Source organism: Nymphalis io, chromosome 16 (genome assembly GCF_905147045.1).
Source record: "Nymphalis io chromosome 16, ilAglIoxx1.1, whole genome shotgun sequence".
Classification (NCBI taxonomy): Eukaryota; Metazoa; Arthropoda; class Insecta; order Lepidoptera; family Nymphalidae; genus Nymphalis; species Nymphalis io.
The window spans coordinates 7528469-7547257 of NC_065903.1; the positions used below are offsets into that span (position 1 = coordinate 7528469).

The 18789-nt window shown below is 30.2% G+C and overlaps 2 protein-coding genes across 9 annotated transcripts in view; one reads left to right on the plus strand and one right to left on the minus strand.

The window, feature by feature from the left end:
- The window catches only part of LOC126774179 (probable ATP-dependent RNA helicase DDX20), a 111567-nt gene that overhangs the window by 71889 nt on the left and 20889 nt on the right, over positions 1-18789 (minus strand). The window lies entirely within an intron of this gene.
- Positions 2448-18789, plus strand: part of LOC126774172 (potassium voltage-gated channel protein Shab) — a 36756-nt gene continuing 20414 nt past the window's right edge. For all 8 annotated transcript variants that reach the window (XM_050495561.1, XM_050495563.1, XM_050495564.1 and 5 more), the window contains exon 1: positions 2448-2799. The gene's annotated coding sequence lies outside the window, so the exon portion shown is untranslated. The remainder of the gene's footprint in view (positions 2800-18789) is intronic.

Sequence of the window (18789 nt, forward strand, 5' to 3'; positions counted from 1 at the left end):
ACTATTGACGTTACCGCTATTAGATTGCTTATGAAATTGAATCGAACAAAACATGTAATAACTGTATAAGAAATTAATGATAGACTAAAATGAGAGGGATAACATCGTATGAATTTTAGCTGTAAGATGTTAGGATGGACATCTAGTAACGAAATAAAGATAATTATAGACAGACAGAATTTAATTATTCTACGACGACTTGGCGACATCTATCTTCTTTCTAGTTGGCTTAATCTTTCAAGTGAGGGCGCTACTTGTTTTCACTCATTATAAAATCATTAGAGCCAATTACAGAAAAGGTACGGATAACGAACGAGTTTTTATTATTTTCTTAAACAATGAAGTAGATTTACGACACCGTTTATGTACATTTCATGAACCCCCAATTATTATTATTTTTTATCTAGATAACTTGTAAGTTTTCATCGACCCTTGGGAGTCGATATAGACCACCCTACATGTTTGATTTAGAAACATCTGATTAATAGTCATCCTTTTCGAGAAGGAATAATGGAGTAGAAAGTATTAAATTTAAAAATGACTTAAATTTTTTAAATGTTTATCGCACTAACATCATCAATACAACTGCTAATATATATTTTTATCACGTTTAACTGGATTTTCGATTTTAACGCAGGCGAAGACGAGGACAAACCGTTGTTCTGATATAAAGTTAAAATATTATTTTGAAATAATGATACAGTAAAATATTTCATATTAGTTTCTTATTTAGCTGGTGGTAGGACTATGTACAAGCTCGTCTGGGTAGGTACCCCCAGTCATCAGATATTTTACCGCAAAACAGCAGTACTTGGTATTGTTGTGTTCCGATTTGAAGGGTGAGCGATCCTGTGTAATAACAGGCACAAGGGACACAACATCTTAGTTCCCAAGGTTGGTGGCGCATTAGCGATGTAAGCGATTGTTAACATTTCTTTCAATGCCAATGTTTATGGGCGGTGGTGACCACTTACCATCAGGTGACCCATTTGCTCGTCCGCGTACCTATTTTACAAAAAAATAAAAACAATAGTATTTACCTAATCTTAATTTTAATATCAGAATATTTTACAAGCAAACTAAGCTAAGGAATATAAACCAGTTGCTCTACTAAACTATACTTATACGTAAAATAATAGATAAGACAATATACTGTTTATATAAGCATGTTCTTCTTGAGGACTCTTTGTTAAAATAACTAATATTTTAATTTCCTTGAAAATCCCAAATGGTTTGCTGAACAACTGCTATATTATTATTGCAGCTACGACTATAAATCCTGTTGTAAATTACTTTGTCGCATCGCATGTCGAGAATAAAGTTCCTTAAACCCAAACTGGCCGAAAATTCGATCCTCGCTCATTACAATTGTTTATATGTGTATGATGTGTATATTTTTGTAGTAACTACTAAAATAATGTTCTTATTTTAATGTTTTTTTTTAATCTAATCATTGTAACTAAATGTGACTTTTAATGCTTGTTATTCTCGGTTCAAATAGATGCTCTGATGCTTGCTTGCATAGTTAAATAAAACCGCTACATAATTAATTAAAATCCGATTATAACTGTGATTATTGTCTTCAAGTGGAAAATAATGAAAAAATATTAATTGCGTAGAATTTTTGACTTTCTAAAACTTCTGATCATTATGTTAATATATACTACTTACTCCTAATACAAATTGTCAACATATTGCTTGTTAATCTAACTTTCTATACCTATAGGGTCTTTGTATTGTGTGATTTATTTTACACCTTGTATTATAAAATGGATAGGTTTAGCTTTAAAATATATTTCCGAAAGACTTTGAGGTTGATCCACCGTGCTACTCTAAGGTAAGTAGATAAAATTGGCAGAATTTCATCCGACTTATGCATTCAAGTTTCTTAAAGATGTTTTTCTCAAACACCAAGAACCAGAGGATTTATTATAACCATATATTACACCAATATTGTTTTCTCGGCAATTATATTAGCAAAAGTTCTGTTCCAGGTTCACATTTTCCATCTCCTGCTCCATCTTAATGACCTTGAAGAAAGTTAGTTGTTAAGCTAGTCTGGTCTAATTCTTCTTTTACACACACACACACGAGACTGACAAAACTAGAGGGGAATATACCTGGTAAAATTCAAGCCTGTTTCCGAAGAATTCGTGATGAGTAAATATTTTTCTTTTAGATAGAGAGTCAAATTGGAGGTAACCCTGGTTGGTGAGGCTAGTCAGTTCATTTATAATAACTACTTTGATTTTATACACCTATGTGTGAAGGAGATACCTTCAAATACTTACATTAAAAACATTTAATTAAATTCACAGAAGTTAAACATTTGATAAAAAATGACTTCGGTGATAAAGCGTTTTTAAAGAAAAAAATGTTTTGTTGTTGCGTTGCGCAGAGAAAGCTCTGGGCGGCTGCGTGCGGGGCGGGCGGTAAGCGGGCGTAAATAGCGACAGCGCGCAGTCGGCCAGCTATCGGAGAGTTCACAACCGCGCGCTATCGGCGCTTTCTAGCGCATAACCGGTCGTGTGCCGCGTACCCTACGTGAATTGTTGATCGCGGGAGAACTCAAGCTTTATAAGCTTAAAGCTTGCAATCCATTCAACAACATAATTTGCTCATTTATCTACCGTGTGACTCGTTTATAGTGATCGTGTAGTGCAACCGTAATCCATGATGAAAATCGTCCAATCGTCCAACTAGTTTCCTGGCTTTCGACAAAGAACACGTGGAACACATAGGAATACTCATTCAAATTAATTCCTCATTCGAAGTTCTGTTCCAAAGTCATCAGAAGAGGTAAACATTATAACATGTACTCTTTAAATAAGTAATTTATTTCATTTATATAAAAATGATGAAAAAATGGGCTATTCCATTTTTGTTGGTAAAAGCTCATATTTTTAGGAATCTTTATAGAATATTATAATACATAACATTGTATCTGGGCACTGTGGATATACATCGATTGGTTAAGTGCATGACAGTTTGTGACCCATTTCTCAGCTAAGACACTCGAAAACTCAACGTTTGGCAATAGATATGTGTAACCAATTTGGCTAGTATAGTCTGCTTGCATATATTTTAAGAAAAGTAAAGTATAATGTATCACAAAGATTACGAAAATAATTCGGAACATTAGTACATTCTTTTCATCGATAATGTATTTAGTTGTTATTTTTTTAGGTCAATTAGATGTAACTTTTGTCGTTTAAGTTAGCATTATCATAAAGGTACCTACGGTTGAATTTCCTTTTGTTTAATATTTAAGTTCATACAATTGAACGGTTTTGTAATTTAATGATAGTCTATTTTTACTAAATAACTAATATAATATATAACTAATATTTATGTGTGTAATTATTTACACTAATGAAAAAAGCAAAATAGGTCAGGTTTACCTAAAACTCTTTTTGACAGTCAAGCAAGCAGTTATGAAATTGAATAGAATTTCTGTATCAAAGTGCCGGATATCATGCGCAAGTTTTCTTTTAAACTGAACATGCGAAATTTATAGATATACGTATAATTAACGTATAATATCGAGAATCAAATCACAATATACTTAGTTCAAATAAGCTTTTACAAGCACCTTTGAATCTTCATTTTACAGGATTATATTAGATATAAGCGTACCGCCGTCGCCGCCGGTTCGTAATGTAGATTCTACCGAAAAGAACCGGCAAGAAAGTCAGTCTTTTTTTCTTTTCGACCATTTAAATCACATAATATGTTCGTTAATATCATTACATTGATATTATATCTTATGTAAAAGTCAATAAAACTTACACAACGCTTTTGTTTATTTGTCTTGTGTTTAGAAATATGCATTTTTTTTAGGTTTTTTATAGAACTGTTTAAATTTATTAATTGGCTAGTCGAGTCATTTATAGATACTCATAAATGTGATTAAGGTTTGTTAACCACCAAGGCTTTTAAATGTTATGCTTAGTTTAAAATGCGACAAACACGCTATTTTTAAAGAACAATACAGTAAATATGCATGACATAGGTTCTTTTGTTAGTTTTATGTAAAACAATATAATTATTAATGCAAAAGATGTGTTAATTTATGTTTTCTATTTTATTAATGATTAAATTAATTATGAAATAATATAAGTATGGTTATATTATATTTTCATACGTAATAATATATAGTTATCTTTCTAAAATCGTGTCTATTCATTATATACGTATATACGTATTAAATATGAATTTTGAGAGTTTGTGTATATGAGGAAAATGATCTACTGTACATTAATTTTTCAAATGGGGGCCATTTGAAAAATTCTTGCACCATATGAAAGGCGCGTTATTATATATGATATATAAATAAATTAGCTAGTAACGATGATACCTTATAATATGTTAACTTAGTCGGAAAAAAACGTGCATCTTGAAAGCTTCCACGGCGTGCGCTGCGAATGGTTAAAGTTGCACGAAAATAATGTATGTACGAATTGTTCCTCATAAAAAATCTAAATAAAGTGTTAGTGTAAGCATATATCTTTTGTTTATAGATAACTTACTGTAATTATTATTATTGGTAAAAAAAGGAAAAAATAAAGTTATTTTCACAAAATTAATTCCCTATTACATAATAAATATGATATTCATTTTAAAGGCTTGATGTAGACAAATATTGCCTACCTATTACTTTGCAATTCGAACCAATCATTTTAGAAATATTATGAGACTAGTTTCCCCCCGCTGCTTCGCTCACATTTGTGAGCGGATGGGTGGATACTTAGGTATGTATCTATCTATTTATAGGCTTTTGTCTATTGAGAATAATTTTATTCATTGCATGAAAAAATAAATTCGTAGTAGTTGATTGTGCACTGTACTCGTTATTCTGAAGGAATCACTCATATTTACCAGAATAAAATGTTGTAAATTGACTTAAGGTTATATGCTGTTTTGATGCGTAGAATGAAATAAGATCCTAAAAATTTAATAATTATAATTAAAGTCAACTAGTTTCCGTTTGCGGCTTCGTCCGCGTGTGGAGACGGAGGGTTTTCTTAGGTTATGCCTATGTCCTTTTCTTTACCCCTGACAAATGTAAATGTAAAAGTGTAACAAATAAATAAATTAACAAACTCATTTTCGCATTTATAACGTAAGGCTAAGAATGTCGAATGTTTTAAAAAATTTACGACCATCTTCTTCTGTGAGTTTCGAGTTTATTCTTACAAATTAGCCGTACTGTTCGCAACAAATAAGAGATTTTTTTTTTGCTTAAAAACCCGTTAAGTATGTTTGTGGATTTCATTTAAGTCGAACTTGATGTTATGCGTTATTTTGTATAAATATAACAATTTAGTAATACATCATTATTTAACTAATCACGGCATTGTTTAACTAAGCACTCGCTGAATAACTTTCATAATTAAGGCCGAATGTACTTAATGTTATCCAACATTTTATTAATCATTTTACTAAAGAAAACATACTTTACTTAAAAAAAATGGCCAATATTGCAAATCATATGTATTTTCCAAGTTATTTGAATATATTTTTCTATTGTAATCCCAAATATTTTTAATAAATGATAAGCCCTATTAAACCTATTTCACGTTTCCTAATTAAAGTAATAGTTGGTTAAAATAATATGTCCAGGGCTTAATTGAACCCGTATGTGATGAATCACCAGCCCCATACTGTTGCTGTTTTGTCACGTTTTTGCTGTTTCTTATCTACGGTATCACAAGTATTTATTCAAAATCTGCTAAAAATAATATCAAAATAAAAGAAAAACAGCTTATAAGTGGTAGATAAAGCACCGCAGAAGAGCATGCAAAAATGTAACTGCTGATAAAAGAAAATAATTTGCAAGTACTGTTCTGGTTCTAAAATTTCTTATATATGTTGCAACCACTAACTCTTTTTGGTTGTACCATAGTACTAATTTAAGTGTTCTTAAATAAGAAACTCAATTGATTAATTACAATATTTAATAATAGTACACTTGTACACTTCATAGATATTGCAATCACAACATTATTAACCGATACAGCAAAATTAATTAAATATCATCAACACAGGAAGACAGTAAGTCTAGGGGGATGAAGCTCGGTATGATAAATAAACACAATTATTGGAGAGTTGAATTCGATTTGCATTTCTCAAATATTTGATGTGTTATTATTATATTATAAAATTTAACGAAGCTGATGTTTAAAATAATTAATAATTAAAACATGGAAAGGATTAAAGAATTGCTTGCGATATTTTTGTTACTAACAAAGTATCGACGACTTAGTATTTAAAGCTAATACTCGTAATTATCTATTTCGTGTAACTCATAAAAGGTGCATAACTAGTTCAAATATTGATCGGACGTCTTGTCTGCTCCCACACCAGTACATGCTTGTAATAAATATTAACGATATTGATTTGAATACTGCACGATTTTTTGTGTATACTTCTAAGTACTATCTAACATAATTTTTTTTTCTATTATTTTATTTATGTCTTGACAACAGTTAAAATTAATAATTTTTATTTCTATAAAGCAAATTTTATGTTAATTTAACCTGAAATGTATGACGGGTTTTCCAAAAGTGCAATTACAATATCTTTATGTTTAACCGTAGCAAAAACGTTGCATTTTGTGAGTTTATGTTAAATAAAAAATCATTTTAAAACGTAAAATATTCCAAATAAAGCTTAAAATAAGTACTTTACAAAACCTGCATTTACAAGGAATGGTAATAAATAAATATATAATATAGTTTAAGAAAGACATTGAAGCAATCTTTCATTAGTTTAACTAAATACTTAACAATATAGTTTAACAGCTTTACTTTTGTATAATAATGTATTGCTTTTACTGGCTGTAATTAGTTATGTGTGCCAAATAAATTAAATTATATATATATATATTATAATTTAATTTATTTGGCACACATATATATATATATCATGTAGTTTTCGTTTAGACACATGTCTTTTAATCGAAAGCACATCTCGGATCTGAGGGCTATCGCAACTCTTTGTTATGTAATGTATAAAATAAGTAATATAACAAAAAGCCCAAATATTAAAAATATGTAGTATTTCTTTCTGATTTTCGTATTTTTTAGTTATAAATAAAGAGTAAAATTAAAAATCCTTACCCAATTTAATATTGATTTGATCCCGTAACTAATTTCATCATACTAATGGTGCAATGAAACATAATCTTGTTGTTATATATTCGTTATTATTTTATATTCCCGTTTCATATACTTCATGTCTCGATTGTATCAAATAATGGTTCACGTAAAACGACGTATAAGTAAAGGATTAGTTTAAGTATAACAATTTTTCAATGATAAGCGTCAGCGTGGATAAGGTGTTCGTAAAGCGGATATTGATCGTGCGTCGACGAGAACAAAGGGAGCGCTTTTCCTGTGCCTACTGCTACTGGCTATACAGCGGTTCAGGCAACAGGTTTAACGTAACAGGTCATATAGTGAGTTTTATAAAAGTGCTCCGTTAATGAAGTCAATAACTTTCAAGCGATGTTCAAGTGCCAGTATGTTTGATTATAATCCATTTAATAAATCGAAATTCATGGTGGCTATTCATTTATGTACCTACAAGAATGCATGGGTAGGTATTTATAATTTTGTGTACAATTATTTTAAATGAGATTTCAGAAATACTAGGAGAAATCATAAGAACTAGTCGCTACAATAAACTACGTACCAAAGCATGTTTTTTAAATATTTTATTCTATTTTTTTTACCTGTCTTACAGTACAAATAAAAATATTCTTTTTAATTGGTACCATTGCTTGTTACTTTTATATGGTACGAATACTTTGACGTACCGATGCACAAATTGCCAAGATATACTTATACGTACATGTAGTAGTGCTTCTGTGTAGGCGTAGAGGAGTTCCGAGCAAAAGACATATTGTTTTCGAAATACAAATACCCTTTTCTCTTAGGAGTTCTTAAGAGTTGTGTGCTTAAGAAAAAAAAACGTAAAAAAAATGAAATCATCTTAAAAAACAGCATAAAATGCATTAAAAAGTAACATTAATAAGCTTTTCATCAAAAGGTTTTATATGCCGTTTCAGAGAAACCTTTGAACGTACATAAAGCTCATTATAAACAATTTTTCATAGAGATTGGTAAATCGAGTATTTACTCATATATGAAATGATATATTAAAAGTTTATATAACATAATTTCAAATTTACTGTATGTAAGATAAGCAATAATAAAAATATGTATACGCTTTACGAAATATGTTACATAAAATTGTAGCAATCCCGCGCCAAGCAATCTTTTAGCTTATATCCATCTCTATTACCCAGCGCTGATTCCCTATTATCGTGCAACATTTTTACTTTGCGTATACATACGTTATCGCGTTACATCTTCATTGGAATTCGAATATTTAAAGGGTAACAGTTGAAATATCATTTTACATATTATTTGATCTATACCATCATATAGTTTTACCGTTTGCTATGAAAAATTATAAAAGAAAACAGTTTTTTACTAATAAATTAAAGAGCGGTAAAATTATTTTTTAATGTCGAAAAGATTTCGAGTGAAAAAAATCATGTTTTTACTTACTTCCCATTATAGCATCACCTCTTGTTTTTAAACTCACAATTGTGTACATTCAATACAGGCTTAACACTTGCTTGTTGTTTGTTATATTATAAAAAATAATGAAATGTTATAAGTATTATTACCATAATATATTCTCATTTACCGCACAAATATTTCTCGATTTATAAAACTGTATTTATTTATGAAATTTTCAGAATTTTAATAAATTCCTTCTTATCATCGAAGCACATAATATGAATACATTATTATAAAATGTACTTTATTACAAACGAATACTAATAAATTTATTTAAATAAATAATTTCATAAACTAGAAATTTATAAATTAGCGATGGCAATTATTAGCAAAAGGCCCAGTGGTAAGAACGCGTGAATCTTAACCGATGATCGTGGGGTCGAACCCGGGCAAGCACCACTGAATTTTCATGTGCTTAATTTGTGATTATAATTTATCTCGTGCTTTACGGTGAAGGAAACCACCGTGAGGAACCCTGCATGTGTCTAATTTCAGTGAAATTCTGCCACATGTGTATTCCACCAACTCGCACTGGAGCAGCGTGGTGGAATAAGCTCCAAACCCTTTCCTCAAAAAGAGAGAGGAGGCCTCCAGTCCAGCAGTGGGACATTCACAGGCTGTTACAGTAATTATTAGCATTGGTAAGCTAAAGTACATTAAATTTAAAGAGTAAAGAAGTAATTTTTTTTTTATAGAATAGGAAGGTGGACGAGCATATGCGCCACCTGATGGTAAGTGGTCACCAAACGCCCTTAGACATTGGCATTGTAAGAAATGTATGAAATAACCAATAATGTGTGATATAAAGTAAACAGGGTGAGGCAATTTTGTTTGGTCGAGGGTGTCTTTCTTTGAACATGTAAACTTTCTTTGCGTCAGGCGTCCCTCGCGTAACGCAATGTTTACACAATTCGATGTCTGTGTATTTTTCTAATACTTTATTACGATACAATGAGGCATGAAACTATCATAAAAGTTACTTTTTACATCGTTAATTGTACTGTACAATTACTCTGTGCAGTTCGTTGTTATAGTTTACTTGGAGGTTACCTATACGAAGTTTGTATAGCTAGTATTGGTACATTAATTTTTACTTTTGTAACATTTTATTGACTTTTTCTACTTTGACTATCCGCACCTTCACTCTTCTCTTATAATTTCTTGTTGGTTATAAGTTTTTATAACAATTATAAAATAATTAATGATAAATTTTCAGAAGTAATTTAGAAATAACACTAAAAATTATACACTAATTATATTTATTATATCTTTTAAGCTCCAATGAGCATACGTCCTTTTTAACCAAAAGGATGATTCCCGAATGGCTGACGGTCAACTGTCATGTCATCGAATATTGAATGAATGTAATGGGTGAATGAGGGAATGATAGATGTAAATACTAATGATCGTAACAGTTATGTAATTACTTTATTATATTTTTCGTTTTGATATGGAACTATTTTGCCGGTTTTAAAGGTTGGCGTCTTGGTAGGTACCACCCGGTCACCCATTATTTTATGCTCAAGTAGTAATACTTTGGTTGTATGTTCCATATCCCTGTTCAAAGGGTGAGTGCGCCGATCCTGTAGCCAATTTGCTCGTCAGCTTTCCTGCAATCAATAAAAAAAAAATACGACATATAAGATGATTTATGAAAGCAGTATTAAACTATTACCTGTTAGAGTATGTGTGTCAAATATTGCAACTGAATTTCAAACAGGTTCTACTTAACATGATTTAAAATCGATTTAAAATTTAGCAATCTTTTAACTCTATACTAAATTTTATTCTCCTCTTTACAAGAATTAAAAAAAAAAACTTGTGTTTAAAATGATTTCTTAATTTAACATGATAATTTTGCCATCAAATGATTATTTTTAAAAACTTTATTTAACTGTAGACAAGAATAGAATGACGGTTAATCCTTCCCCTCTAGCAGTAATACAGTAAAATGCGTTGAAGCGCGTCATAATTATAGTTGTAAATGCCTTCATCAAACTGGCGAATGAGCGCAGATGCGGGTTGCGGGCGCAGAATGGACCAATCTCGTTAGCATTCCACATGGAGACGGCTTGCCAAGTCAGCGTCATTTACTACATCGCGCTTATTATGAGGGTTAGATTTTTATTTAAGCCCCGCGAAAAAACATTTCCGTTATTTTTGGGCGAAGGCCTTAAAAAAATCTTATATTCATAAGAATTAAAAATAAAAATGAAGTTATTCCCCGTTAAATCGCAATTTCCATCTTCTAGGCGAAAAATAAATTAGATCTTCTGACGCCACAATAAGACAAGGCATATATCTTTTAGATTTACTGTGGAGTAATAGTGCAACAAAAATCTTGTACCGTGGGGTCCAAAATTGTTTCATCTGCGAACGTAATTTGGAAAAATTATATCTTTGCTAATAGAAATAATAAATAATTGCTTAATGTAAATGTAATAATATTATTTACAGTAACGCGCATGTACAGAAAAGGGCTATTAGTTGCGGTTATTTTCAGTCCTCATTACAAATCATAACATTTCATAGCGGTTGTTGTAAATATTTGCGTTTGTTGAAAGACATCCTTCCCATAAAGCTAATTCATTTGTTTATTTAATACAAACATCCAGATGTATTTTGCTATTTATAAAGTAATATAGTTAATTAGGGTTGGTTATTAAATTATAAATATAATAAGGTATAAAACATAACTTATTAAAATAGTGTTCATCTTGAGCTGTATTTTTAGGAAGTTAAATTATGGTCTCTCTAATGTGTTTATTTATATTTAGTGACTAACGTTGTAAAGTAGATATGATGTGCTTCACATAAAATGTGTTGTTGATAACATAGCAAATGTAAAAATATATATGAGCTATCAGTAGTTATCGGGCTATTAAAACAGATAAAAGAACAATCTCAGTGTAAGGTTTAATGTTCTACTGTTAATCGATTTTACCTTCCTATAAACATTTGTAATATTTTATTGATTTCAAAATAGAACCTACATAGGTATGAACATATGAAGATAAATATTTCATTGTTATTGTACAATCACATGCCACCGATGCATGTTACTGTTGGAATTTCGAACGCCGCGGTTCCCGATGACAAGTCAAGCTTTGCTTGTGTTTAAAAACTCTCTACAAACTCAATTATAACAGACAACGTTTATATTTGTTATTATTGAGTTTATTTTAAATTATATATACAATTATATTTATTATATTTTACACGAACGTGCATATACGTTTGGGGTACCTAAATTAAGTCCGCGAACCTAGACAAAATATTATTGCCTTTGTCCATTTCGTCTGTAGAAAAAATCAAAATGTACGGAAATTATATAAGTATTCGATTTATCAAGTATGATTGAAAAATAATTTTGACATTTATATTTTTTAATCGATCAATCTCTAAGACATTATCTTTTGACTAATTGACAGATGGTATATATATATAAATATAATACAAAAATGTAATTTTGACGAAAGTGTTGTTCAAAATCGCTTGGACATCATTGTCGAATACACTTTGTTTATATACGCTCTATATAGCGATACTATACGCTCTTAGTAAGTAAATGATGCGGAACGATTTTCTTTGACAATACAGAAAATATATAAAGTTCATTTACTACGATTTATCAGGGTCGCAATATTGGCAATTCCTCTGTATATGTTACTTCTCATGTGCCAGCCATGACCTATTTCAAAAGGGTTGTTCCGTCTCAAATATGGCCAGAACCCAAAGTATAATTTATTGGCTTTCATATAAGTCATGCCAATTTTTCTAAAAGGAGATTTTCAATGTAAGTTTGTTATTTTGTTCTTGATATCATTTTACGACTACGGCTTTAAACTTCTATGGAGTTTCATGTAGTTGTGAAACTAACAATTTGATTGATTTTGTGTTCAAAATACTTTGCAGTTTTCAATTCACTTTTTTCTTTTAGTGCTTAAGCTTGGTTAAAACTAATTTTATGGTTTTTTTATTACTCAATTGGTGAATGGTGAAGGACTAAATTTGTATTGTTGAATTTAGTCCTTTTTCTTTTACATTGAGAAGAGATTAGAAAGCGGCAATGTCTAGAAGTCAGAGTGAAACAGACGTTGCTCGCCAGCGAAAGCTAGGGTAATGAATAAAATATTGCTGAGAGCTCAAAATAACATCGTGGAGCAAGGTCGGGTCGCCCGTATACATTAGATAGAAATGTTCTCTTTAGACGCCTAAGGCAGGATAACCTACCTGCCTACTACTAACAAATTTCAGTGTTGCTGTAACCTGCTCTTTTTAACATGAATGTTATATGAACTACATACAATATAATTCTTATTTCTATATAATAAGATCTAACTGTTATAAAGTATAAAGTCTCACACGATGACTTTTTAATAAAAAACGGTTGTTATTTAATTTATATATAACGCATTTAAACACTTTAATTTTAAAGTATGAGTAGTACCCTTTTTAACTCGATTTAAATGGTAATTCGTTTTAAATATAGCTTAATTTAATATAAGTGAACTTGGATAATGTTATTTTTATAATCTGAATAGAACCCATATAAAAATAAATATTGTACACATTAAGAAATAAAATAAAAAATGTATTCAATCAATATAAATACTTATAATTGTAGATCGTCTTCTTATTATTTGTACTTGCATAATAAAATAAATATAAAAGTCCTTTTCATATAAAGTTGGTATTTAAAATTATAGTGTCGTGTATATGCCTGTTCACCCATTTGGCATGTGGGTCTGGCAGCCCCCCAGGCGCCCACGTCCGTGCCCCCTGTATATTTCTGTGGCGTCACCTGCTCCGTGCTATAACGGTGATGCAGATGCGTACACTTGGCTCTCTGCGCGTTATGTTGCAATACTAATGACTGTCATAGCGCTAATTAAACTTTCTAGTGAGTACTCGGAAGTTCGTAAGATATATTTAGCTTGATCCGAGTCGTCTAAGCGTGTTCTGTCATATAAATTACGAGCGACTATTTATAGTAGCTCTGATAAATACTATTTTTGGACCGTTCAATTACGTACGTTATATTTAAATTATTTATAATAGTAATTAAATTTTTCGATCATTGATTAAATTTAATTTATGTATAGCTTTAATATTACATTTATTTTAAAAATAAGTCACTTAGCTTTTAAACATTATACAAAGAACCTTCAAAACCGCTTTACACAAAACGAAACAAAATATTTTGTTTGATGTATAACAAAGGAATCGGGTCTTCGCAAATGTACATAACATATTATTTTAGCAAGACTTTGTGATATATCTTTTTGTGAATTTGGTCATATTTACTTTTGGTATCAAGGAATAATTAAGTACTCGGAAATGCTCTCTCGAAACAATTTACTTTTGTAAACACGAACTGTTTTGTTGCTTTTGTTTCTCCTTCTCCCTTAATACTAAATATAGTTATGTATACAATTATGAAGGATACTATTATTATCACATTATAGTATTTAATGATATAACGATAGAATAGGATTTTATTAATGTATCAAGCAAAATTACTAATCTATTTGATTTTGTATAGGACTCAATTTCAAAGTTAAAACATATATACTTAACTACATTATATTTTAAGGACAGAAAAAAGTTAACCATAGAAAAAAAATCACGAAGTGTCCCTTAATCTTTACATCTCTTAATACTATAATTAGTATTAAGACGCCTAAAGTATTTAGGCACTTGCTACATATTCTTTCCACAAAAAAAAACATCTCCATGTCGCATGTCACCCATATTTCATACTTAAGAAATAACATGTTGTATTTGTTTCTTAAATCAGTCGCTGCGGCTCCGATGAGACGAGAGGACTACGGAAAAAATATTGACAGCGCTTTGTGTTAATAATATTAAAAATTAGGCACTGAGAGGGGCGTATAAAGGATGCGTGAGTGAAATCTGAAATTTGTCTTGCTTAAGGCCCGCTCTTAACACAATTTACATACACTTAAACTGTAAATAAGACTTATGTTCACTTTTCAAATTTTCATTAAAATATGTTGGTAACAAAAATTGATAAACATTGTTTTATTTTTAAATTCAGCACAGGTTTACTTGTAAATTACCTTTAACTAAAATGATAGCAGTACCTACAAACTAAATTGTAGTACACTTTTTATATCTCTATGCAAAACTGTCAAAAAGCTGTAAAAAATAACTATACGTTTTACATTAGTAATTATAAAAAATTGGCTTCTATTTTGTTTATCATAAGGAACAATTATTGTAACAAAAACCTGGGAAGGAGCTGACTTCTAAAACACAGGGATAAGCTAGTTTAGAATTCAGAGCTTGTATAGGAATTGTAAACAAAACTTGTGTCTAAATAAATACATAAATAAAAGTTTAATTTTACTCAATCAAGTCTCTTAAAAAGCAAATTCAAATTTAGGTTCGAATGCAACTTAATTTTTGATCAGTCAAAGTAAAAACTATCACCGATTTGGAAAAAAACTTACCCATAACTGACAAGAACCGGATACATTTTTTGGAGATGACTAATATCAGGATGTCCTATTTATGATTGAACTTACTGATTGTATGACCTTTAAATGACCTTAGTCACAAATATGTCCCTTTACGATTTTTTCTTTAATTTGGCATCAGAGGCCGGTCCGGACAGTTGTAAAATCGTAAGCTATCGCCCGCCAAAAGACTTACTAACTCTATGCTTTTAAGTAACAGGAGTTATTAGTTTGTATAACTATGATCTTTGTATTAATTTTTATCTTTGTATTAATTTTATGACTATGGCAACTTCTTATAAATTCGTTTATATTTTTATTCCTCCACTGAAAGCATATTAATCCAAAAAGTATTTTAAAAGTGTCTTATCTTATTATGATAATATATTTAATAAGTAATGTTATTTTTATCAAAATTATGTTGCATTACGTTTAGAAGACGTTTATTTAAAATGACGTGTAATTGAAAACATGCGTTAAAATTTGTGTTAGCCTTAATGTTTACAAGTGTTTTCTCATTTCTATATTTACACTCATCATTCTATACGCATTTCTTTAGAGGCTAGTGGTCGCTCTTCGATTTATTGCTTGTGAAATTCGCATTCTGAATCGTTCGCATTCACGATAAAATTAGATATAGTTTACAGAAGAAAATTGTTGACGTAGTATTTAAAATGTTATGTTTTATCTATTCGTATTTATTTATATCCGGTACACGAAAGTTTATGAATCAAAAATATATTATTTCAAAAATTCAAGCATTACCTACGTTTAGACTATTGTACTGTTTTTCTATCTATTAATTCGAGTGTCACGATTGAAGATAATATCTTAGTTAACCCTATTGCTGTCGGTGTGAAATTTGGCACAGTCACAGAAATCTAAAAACCCGCATCTACTAATTTTTTTAGTTATAAATATGAATATATTCTTAAACTCAATTAGATTAGATCATTAAGAAAAGTATCTAGTGTTTTTCCTAACTATATATATCAATGTCTAAGGACTAGTTTTATGTAAGTCTAGTAGTATGAAATATGTTATATTAATAAACAGAGTTCGATTTAATCTTTATTTATTTATTAACATCAACAAATAAACGAAACGAAATTTTGTTTTAAGGTTACACCTCCTCAACCAGTTACATTTATTTAAAATTTCCATGTGGGAAGTCACAACGCGTTCTGTTTAAGTTTTAAATAAATGCTTTGACAGTCATATGATATAAAATTATATTTTTCTTTTATTTTTTATTTTTTTATAAAATTATTCTTTTATCTTTTTGAGTTTCTTAAAATTGAAGTAATTGAAATAATAATTTTAAATATAAAACAGAGTATTTGTTTTGAGAATACGAAACAGCTACGATATCTATAACGATAAATGTTGCTAATTTGAGTTACTAGTGTTGCTGTTGTGGTTACGGCGATAAATTCTCATTAACGACTCACGTCCGTCAGATCGTTCGGTTCCCTCGCAGGCGTATATATTAATGGAGTGATTATTTCATAACAATAAACAATAATGAAAAAATGCGAAATCCTACATAACTAAACATCGAATGATATAGGTATTTTTAAAGATTTAAATGGATTTATTATGATGGTTCTTGATTACAGTCCTAATGACATAAGAGCCGGTTAACAATGCGATGCAAGTTCCCTTTCCTTGGGTTAATGGGTTACCTTCATATCTACTTTTAGAATGGTTTTTCGATATGCAGAAAAAAATATTTAAATATTTTATTTATCATTTTATTAATTAATATCTTTAAAATTGTTTATGCAGGCATTTAAATAGGACTATTTAAAAGTAAAGATAGAAAGTAAACTGCGTTGACGTAATTTTATTAGAAATCTATTCTATATATTTACCCTTTTCAATAATGATAGATTGGGACAAATGCTATCACATATTTTACATATATGATAGAACATTTAACCCATAAGCTGATCCATGCATACGACAGTGCAATAAGATGAAGAGCAGTACTCTAGGAGACCAAAGACAAAGAGGTCGATCTAGACGAAAGTGTCGTGACGAAGTAGACTCGCACGTAAGTATGTGAACCGAGAAGGCAGATTTTAGAATATATTTTGTAAGGAAATCTCATAAGAAATCGTGATCGTCTATTTGAAGTTTTGGTTTTCTAAGTCTTCTCGGCTCACAAGTATTTATAATATGCTATTATTTTCCGATGGAATGACTGGATTATTGGGCCACCAAAGCCGCAGATCACGCTGTATCCAAAGAGGAATGTGACGCCTTTGCCTGGTTGTGGAGCTAAATCATAATAATTACAGTAAACTTTTTAGCATAAAGTGTAATTTATGTTGTATGCATTGATATAATATCAAAAACAACATTTTTAAATATTATAAAGGTGTACATTGTATATATATTAAAACATAATAAATTAAAAGTTTGTGGAGTAGATTGTGTTGTAGAAAAAAAACGTTATTAGTACATGTTTGTAATTTATTAAGAACATTTCTGTCAGACCGAAGCACGAAGTAAATCATACCGGCGTTACGTTTGTTTTACGAGTGAGCGGAAAGGAGAATAACTCAATAGAACTAGTGTTCTCCGAAGCGAACAATATTAAGATTAGCCCCACGTGAAGTCTGCGTATATTTACAATTGCTACATCCCGGTACTGAATTAGCGATTTTCAGGTAGATTTGTTTGCTTACAGTTCTAAAACAGCAAAGAGACTTCACACCACAGCATCGGATATGTTCGATTAATTTATATAGGTATATATATTAAGTTGCGGTGTTTTGAATATTATTAATGTATTTTAAAATATTTATATGGTGTTTTAATCACAAGTATTTTTTCATGTATTATCATTGTTATATATATTTTATTAAATAATATAAATAAATAATTTCAACTTTAAACTTTTCAAGATCTTTGTTTAAGATTGATGCGTTCTAGCCACTGGGATATCTTGGTTTTTCGTATTATTAAACATACACAGGAGCTGATTTTTTTTTGTTTGAAACATCGTGATAAACTTTAAATACTTTTTTGTGTGATATTAAATGAGAAGGATGAAAGAAATGAAGAACATATTGTCGGCTAAAAAATAAATTTGTATGGACAAAATTAATGTAAAGTTCATGTTATTTGACTATTAATAATAATATATAATTAGTTTGAAATTTTATATTCAGTGAATTTAGTGCATTTGTCAATAAGAATCAAATGTATTTATTGGTAATCGGTTTATGTTTAGATCAGTGTACTATATGTAGTGTGTATCTGGAAGATATTTGAAGCGTATATTTTCGCTTCAAATATCTTCCAGATATCATTGCCATCAATAAAAAAATGGTAAAATTTATTGGTATATGTTCGAACCCTCTCGATCTGCAATAGCATTCTATTAATTAAACTGAATTATTCATAAAAGAAACGTTCACTTTCCGCATCATGCAGATTTGTACAGTCTCATGCTCGTCGATGCAGGGTCGGCTGCTTGCCAATGTATCGTAAAATAGTAGAATGGCTCGTAAATTGGACCATTATTGATAGCCATTAAATTAGACACTTTATAGGTCGCGCGTCCTAAAAGCGGTGTCTGGCATGTCATGTAACCCTTTACACCTCTGAGGTCAACATTCTAATTATTATTATTTTTTAAATGACATGTCTCAAATATTGTGTAGGTGCGATTCGATCAGCGCACACTATCGGCTTCATATCTGACA